Here is a 7466-nt window from a genome sequence, read left to right as displayed (position 1 = left end):
CATAAATGTCTTCCCCCCACTGAAATCCCTTAGGATTATAGGCAGTTTAAATAGATCTGGATAGTTTCTGAATGTTGCATTGTGTCTGGAATTCCTGCTTGTAGCCTTGTGCTCCAGTGGTCTAGTGATCTTTGGGGTGGTTTTTTTTTTGGTAATATTCATATTTAGCTTTGACTTGTTGCTAACATGATGGGATGAGAATGGAAGAAAACGTATCAAAGAGTACATAAACCCTTTTTCTGTTGTTTAAAAATATATGAAGGCCAATCTAAACTCGGCTGATAGCTGACTGCTTTCTTTTTATGATTGTTGGAGCTGATAGGCTTTTTATCCAAACTATTTATCTTAATCAGCAGTTGGAGAAGAAGAATGTAAAATAAACTATGTGATTCAGATTCCTTTTTCTGGATGTTTACCGAACTGTTGACAAATGCCAGATAATGTTTAATGACTTGGTGGGGTGACTTGAAACAGAAGTGGGGAATCTTTGTGATGCTTCACAATTGCACAGCAACTAAAGCAAAATGATGGCAGGACTCCTTTTGATACCCAGTTTTATTAAGAAAATTTATCATGTTCCCTGTCAAAAGTTCAAATCTCACATATTCTCATTGCATGAGAATATCACTAACGAAAGTCACATAAGACTCAGAGGTCTCTCAGAGAACATGAGGGAATGCCTTTTTTTTTCGAGTTGTCAAAAGAAATGTAATCTGTCCCCCAAGGAAACTGGTGTGTAAAACTACGTGACCACTATGGTCATCTTCAGAGACCCTGCTTTGGGTGCCCCCTCCTAGGTGGTGGCAATCTGGAAGTGGGCTTTGTCAGTCATGGCACCAAAACTCTGGAACTCTCTTGTCAGGGAGACTGGTCTGTCCCCTTTTGTTGCCAATCTTCTCCAAGCAGGAGAAGACTGGCATTCCCTCAGTGATCCCTTCTTCCTGCTTAATTGTTTCATTGCTTTTATGTTTTGTATATAGTTTAGATCTGGTTTTAATCATTTTAATGAAGTGTTTTGTTTGTTTTAATGGTTTTAAAGATGTGATTTTATTATGTATGTTTACATTTGTTTGCTGGCTCAGTGGCCCTTATTGTTAAATAAAACGAATAAAGCAGTATAATGAATTTACAGTATACACGTAAGATGTTCTCTATGTTCTGCTAGTTCAGATTCCCAAAGTTTGAGAAAGCAACATGTCCACGGTTTTGAAAAAAATATTCTTGGATCAAGAGTAACAAAAAGAGAATTTAATTTGATTTGTGGTAATATTGAGCAACCTACCGAAAAGCTAAGAAAGAATTAATACCGCAGGAATTATATTCAGGTTCATGTTGTTTTGCTCATTAATTTTTTAAAATTCAGATTTTTTGTAGTATGTTTTGTGAGCCATTATTGTATTTAGTGCTCCCTTTGATTTCAATGGGAAATATACTTCTGTCTGTCTCCCTAATCAATTGGGATGAAATTTTCATGGCCCTTGCCCATAGGATTCTTCTTTACAGCTTTATCCAAATTAGCTACTTTTTCAAGGTTAATTAACAAAGGTGTTTGTATCATTTTAATTAATTAATTTTGAATGCACATTTATACTAAGTAGTAGACAATGATTTTTCATCATGCAAACAAATTATAGGTAATCTGCGTTTGCCATTAAAATTATCCACACAAATAACTATGCTTGTTTGGTATCAGAAAAATTGAGGCTTTGAGTTCATCCTTCCCAGATATGCATGTATGTCATTGGCTTTGCTGTCTTTTAGGCTGCAGATAAAGTGCATTTGTGGGATTATCTGTTTTTCTGCTTTTTATGATGCCATTTTGCTGCTGCTTGTTTTTATGGGGTTTTGGCTAAAGTTTATGTTTTATTGGTTTACTAGGAAAAAGGCTTGTTGTGGAAATAAATACAATGGCCTCTAGAAAGAGGCACTGGACACTCAGTGTCAATTTGCTGTGGCGACCTCAGCAGGGTATAATGACACTGAGTCCACTATTTTCTCCAGAGGAACTGATCTCTGCTACCTAAAGAACAGTTGTAATTTTGAGTGATCTCCAGCCCTCACCTGGAGATTGGCAATGATGGTTCCCCAGAAGGGAATGGTTGGTTTGGAGGGTGGAGTCTATGGCTTTGCACCTGTCCAAGGTCTCACGCCTCCTGAAACCTCACCCTCTCCAGGCTCCATCCCTCACATCTCCAGGAATTTTCCACCTGGAGTTGGCAACCCTATCTCCTGCCCAGCCAATCATCAACCTACCTTTATTTCCTCCTCACTCTTCAGATTTCCACCCCCCACACACCTGCAGCCCCTCCTGTGCTCTGAAGCCCTGACTGCTAGGTCACATTGGCTGTCATATGGGGGCCACCTCAGCAGCATATAAGGATACAGAGCCCACCATTTTCTCCAGGGAAACTGATCTCTGCCATCTGGAAAGCAATTGCAATTCTGAGTGATCTCCAGCCCTCACCTGGAGATTGGACACATTTTACCTCAGAACAGCAAACTGTTTAGAATGTTAGAGGCAAAAGCCAATAAGTCGCATTATGCAAACAACCTCTGTGTTCCGAAGCAAAGGCCAATGAGGCTGCATATGCAAATAACCTCTGTGTTCTGACTGGCTATGGGGGGGAGAGGAACAGCAAAATGTTTAGAATGTTGGAGGCAGGCAATGGCTAAGGAGACCCTCTGAATGACAGATCAGAGAGCGAATTGATTTTGGAGTGTGTGGAATGTTCTAGAGAAGTGCCACCACCATTCAGCTTTTATTTATAAGGGAGATTTGGTATTGGCAGTTGAAAAGAGCTTTAGAAGTTTTACCCAGAAAGGCAGGATAAAAATGCAATAAAACGCATCGCCGGCACCACCTCCTGCTGCAGCACCATGGCTGGCCAGTGGGTGCTGGTGGTGCTGGCCCACCCGGAGCAGACCTCCTTCAACCACACCATGAAAGAGGCAGCTGTGGAAGCACTGCAGTGGCACAGCTGGACCATTGCCATCTCAGACCTCTACACCATGTGCTTCAACCTGGTCCTTTCCCGCGATGACATCACTGACAGCCCCCAGGACCCGGAGCACTTCAACCGAAGTGGGCCTGGCCTGGAAAGAGGGGCACCTGAGTGGCAACATCATGGCCAAGCAGAAGAAGCTGGAGGCTGCTGACCTGGTCATCTTCCAGTTCCCCATCCAGTGGTTTGGCATGCTAGCCATCTTTGAAAGGTTGGTATGAATGCGTCCTCACGCAAGGCTTTGCCTACTCCTATGCTGCAATGTATGAACAAAGGCCTTCCAGAAAAAGAAGGCTGTGCTGTTCTTCACCACTGGCGGGATAGGCTCCATGTATATCAACATCCTCCAATGGCCCTTGCAGAGTGGTACCCTGCACTTTTGTGGATTCCAAATCTTGGAGCCCCAGATAGCCTTCAGCATTGCACACACCCCACCGGAGATTCTTCCCAGATCCTAGAAGGGTGGAAGAAGAGACTGGGGACCATCTGGGATGAAAAGCCCCTCATGATTGCTCCCAGCAGCAGCTTTAATCTGAGCTTCCCTGGTGGCTTTTTCCTGAAGAGAGGCGGAAGAACAAGTGCAAGACCAGAAATACGGGCTGACAGTTGCCCAGCATCTGGGGAAGTCACTCCCACCTGACAACCAGGTCAAATCTCTGAAGGAATAACCAGTCCTGGAGATCATGTATGTGTGGGGGTGCAGTGTTACACCTTTTTTTCCCATGCAGCTCAGCAGCATCTAGCAGGGTAGAAGCAGGCTTCCTTTCCTCTGGGGTCTCCTGGACATGGGCCTTGATTAAACAGTGCTACAGGGAACCCAGCTGCAGATGGAGGTCAAGCAGGCAGATGGAGATGGAGCGTCCTGCTGGGGGCATTTAAAACTCTTCCTTCTCTGCTCTTGGCCTTAAAGTGTAGCTGCCTCCATACTGCTGAGACTTCCCTCTATCTGAACATACCAATCATCATTTCACTCCAGCCCCAGCTGGTTTCTAGCCTTAAATGGATTTCTCCAGTTAACTTTCTAAATGTTGCCTCCTTTCTGCTCTTTGAACACAGTGTGTGGGGCTTCTCTTGCAGCAGTTTGTCCATGTACAAACCCGAGTCTTGAAACAAAGAGGATTTTTACCACACACAAAAAAATGCATTGCCAGTACAAATGCATAACAAAAATCAAACTGAAGATTGGATCCAGTGTTGCATCAGCAGAAGACACTGGTGGTCAAATATTTTTCCCCTATTCCTGGCAGCCCTTATGCACAGTACTGGGGGACCCATGTGGCTACTATCCACTCAGATTGGGAGGCTACAGTGGGGAGAGAGGAAGGGACAAATCACTTCCTTGTCCCTCTTTCATCATATGAAAATGAAACCAAGATTGTACAGGATGGTTCTTCTCAGAACCATTGCACGGAACATTTTACAGGACTTTAGACATGAATACCTGTCAGGAATCTCAGCCCTACATCTGCAACTGCAAGTTCACAAAGGGTTACTTGGGAAGAGACCAGGGGTCATTTCGTAGAAAAAGAGCTGCAGGAGCTCATTAGCATAACTTATTAGCATATGCCACACCCCCTGACATCACCGGAATGTGCAACAGCCCCTCTGACAGGCAGAAGCACCTGGGATCCATTCTTTCCCCCCCTCTCCCTTCCCTTCGCCTCCAAGTCGGGCGAAAGAAATGGGGAGGGGGAGGATCTCAGGTGCTTCTGCCTGACAGAGGTGCTGGCATGCCCACAGCCAGCCTGGATGAATGATAGAATCATAGACTCATAGAGTGGGAAGGGACCTCCAGGGTCATCTAGTCCAACCCCCTTCACAGTGCAGGAAATTCACCAATACCCCCCACACACCCCAGTGACCCCTGTTCCACACCCAGAATATGATTAAAAAAAACCTCCAGGATCACTGGGGGCCAAACTGGCCTGGAGAAAAATTGTTTCCTGGCCCCAAAGTGACGATCAGCATTTCCCTGGGCGTGTAAGAAAGGGCCACAAGAACTAAGCACTGATGCAACCCTTCCTGCTCTACCTCTCGTGATTTGCCTAAGTTCACACAATCAGCATTCTGATCCTTTTAAAGTTGAAAGCATGATATAAATGCAAAGGACTGTTTGTAAGATTATCTGTAAGACACAAGACCAGGACGCATCTCATTTCTGGCAATCACTTGGAGAGACCCTATCACTCAGCTTCCATTGCCCCACACACATCCCACACTGGAATAAGAACATAATATCAGGCCATACCACATTGCAATAAAGCCTCTACAATTGTATACAGAAATACTGAGCTTCCCTACCATTTGCCACAACTAGCCCACCATACAACCAGGATCAAGACTCCTAAGTGGACCAACAGACAGGCATACACTCGTTTGAGAAACTGAGTATTACATTATAACACCTCTGGAACATTACAGATCAGTAGAGGCAGCACTGGACAGTGGTCAGAGTTGCAGATTGATGTGGGGAAACCCAGGTTTGTATTCTCACTTTGCTGGCTGAGTGACCCCGGGCCAAATCTCTTCTTCTCTACCTAACCTACCCCACAGGGTTGTTGTGAGGATGAAATGGAGACTCATGGGCAGGGTCCCCAGCTTCCCTGGCAGGAACACTATATTAAGAAATCTCTCACAATTATGCAGCCATAGCAGGCAGGAGGGAAGGAGGTGAATACCTCCAGTGCCAGAGACTTGTAGAGGAAGAGTCAAACTTTGGGGACTCACCCATGCACCAGAGGGCCAAGGCAGCAGGAGGCAAGAAGCCTGGGCGAGCTGGGCTCCTCATGCCTGGCAGAAGATGGGGTGCAGAGGCGAGAGGTGGGCAAGCAGAAGAGGCACTCAGCCAGCCGCACAAGCTGCGTGCAAAGAAACTCCCGCCACCCCAAGCTTCAGGGCTGCCTCGTGCGGAGGCCAGACTCGCAAATGAGAAAAAGCAAGCTCAGGGTTCGTGGGTTGCTTTTTGGGCTGTGGAAGAGGAGTTCTCTTGAGTTCTGGAGTTCTCTTGAGTTCCTGCGCTTTTGGTTTTGCTTTTTGCCAATCCACCTCCCAAGACTGCTCTAGGTACTCTGGCCTGAGGGCTGCTGGGGGCGGGGCTCGAGTGCTCATTACTTGTGGAGCTGAGGCTCAATGTCTCCAGCTGCTCCGCCACCTTCCCTTCCCTTGGTTTGCTCGGGTATAAAGACTGGGTATTTATTCCATTTATTTATTTAACGAAATTTCTATCCCACCTTTCTGCACTCACAAGGGCCACCAAGATAACTAACAGATTAAAACACAAATACAAAAATCTCATTTTAAAACTTGTAAAACCAACTAACACCCCAATAATCATTAAAACAATTAAAACCAGAGCAAATATATATACAAAAACATAAAAACAACAATTAACTCATTGGGCGGGGAGGAGGAATCACTGAGGGGATGCCAAACAAAACAAAGAAGTCTTTACCCTCTGGTGTAAGATGAAAATACAAAGGGAAAGACAAATCTCTCTGAGGCGAGAATTCTAGAATTTTAGGGCCGCTACTGAGAAGGCCCTCTCCTGGATTGCCACTTGCAGGATCTCAGAAAATCACTGTAGCAATTGGGTAGGTTCATAAGGGAGCAGGCAGACCTTCGGGTATGTTGATCCTAAAACACATTGGGCTTTAAAGGTCAGCACCCATATCTTGAATTGCACCCAAAAACAAATTGGGAACAAGTGTAGCATCAGTTCCCCAGCACAACATTCTGAAATCTGCCCTCCAACTAGGAACAGAAAGAGTGCAAAATTGTGCTACCCCAACCCAGAAACATGGTTCAAAAGGATGCCATGATCAATGGTAGTAAAAACCACTGAGAGGTTCAGGAGAATCAACACAGTCACCCCCCCTCTGTCCATCTGGTGCAGGTCATCCACCAAGGCAACCAAAGTTATCTCAGTCCCATAACCAAGCCTAAAACCAGACTAGAAAGAATCTAAACAATGTGCCTCATCCAAGAAAGACTAAAGTAATGCTTTGTATTGTGCCTGGAAGCAAACTGGAAACCAGTGAAAAGCTCTTAAAACTGATGAGAATATGATCCCTATACATTATATTGATATCAGCCTAGGTGCTGCATTGTGAACCAGTTGAAGGTTTTGTCCCATCTTTATAGGCAACCCCATATAGAGAGTATTTCAACCACAACCTGGATGTAATCAAAGCATGGCTAACTGTCCAAAATATGACTCCCCTTCTCTGTTATACATAAGGGAAACTACTCACTGGCTTGCTACCAGGCTGTAGCAGCATAAGAGGCACATTTCCAACTTTGCAGAAATGAGAACCCTTCCTGCAAAAGCACGGCTGTGACCAATGAGAGTTCAATTCGGCCCCTTACTAGTGGACCACCTGATGGTAGCTGGGCTTTAGTCACTGTGTGACATAGAGTGTTGGACTAGATGGGCCACTGGCCTGTTCAACATGGCTTCTCTAATGT

At 45.1% G+C, this 7466-nt stretch overlaps 1 pseudogene; it reads left to right on the top strand.

Annotated features, from left to right (window-relative positions):
• The first annotated feature begins 2877 nt into the window (after positions 1-2877).
• Positions 2878-3670, top strand: LOC107126246 (annotated as a pseudogene).
• Positions 3671-7466: the final 3796 nt, after the last annotated feature.

This window comes from Gekko japonicus, unplaced genomic scaffold (assembly GCF_001447785.1).
Source record: "Gekko japonicus isolate JY-2015 unplaced genomic scaffold, Gekko_japonicus_V1.1 scaffold979, whole genome shotgun sequence".
Lineage (NCBI taxonomy): Eukaryota > Metazoa > Chordata > Lepidosauria > Squamata > Gekkonidae > Gekko > Gekko japonicus.
The sequence above is the reverse complement of the archived record's forward strand: the minus strand, read 5'-3'. Positions and strand labels throughout refer to the sequence as shown.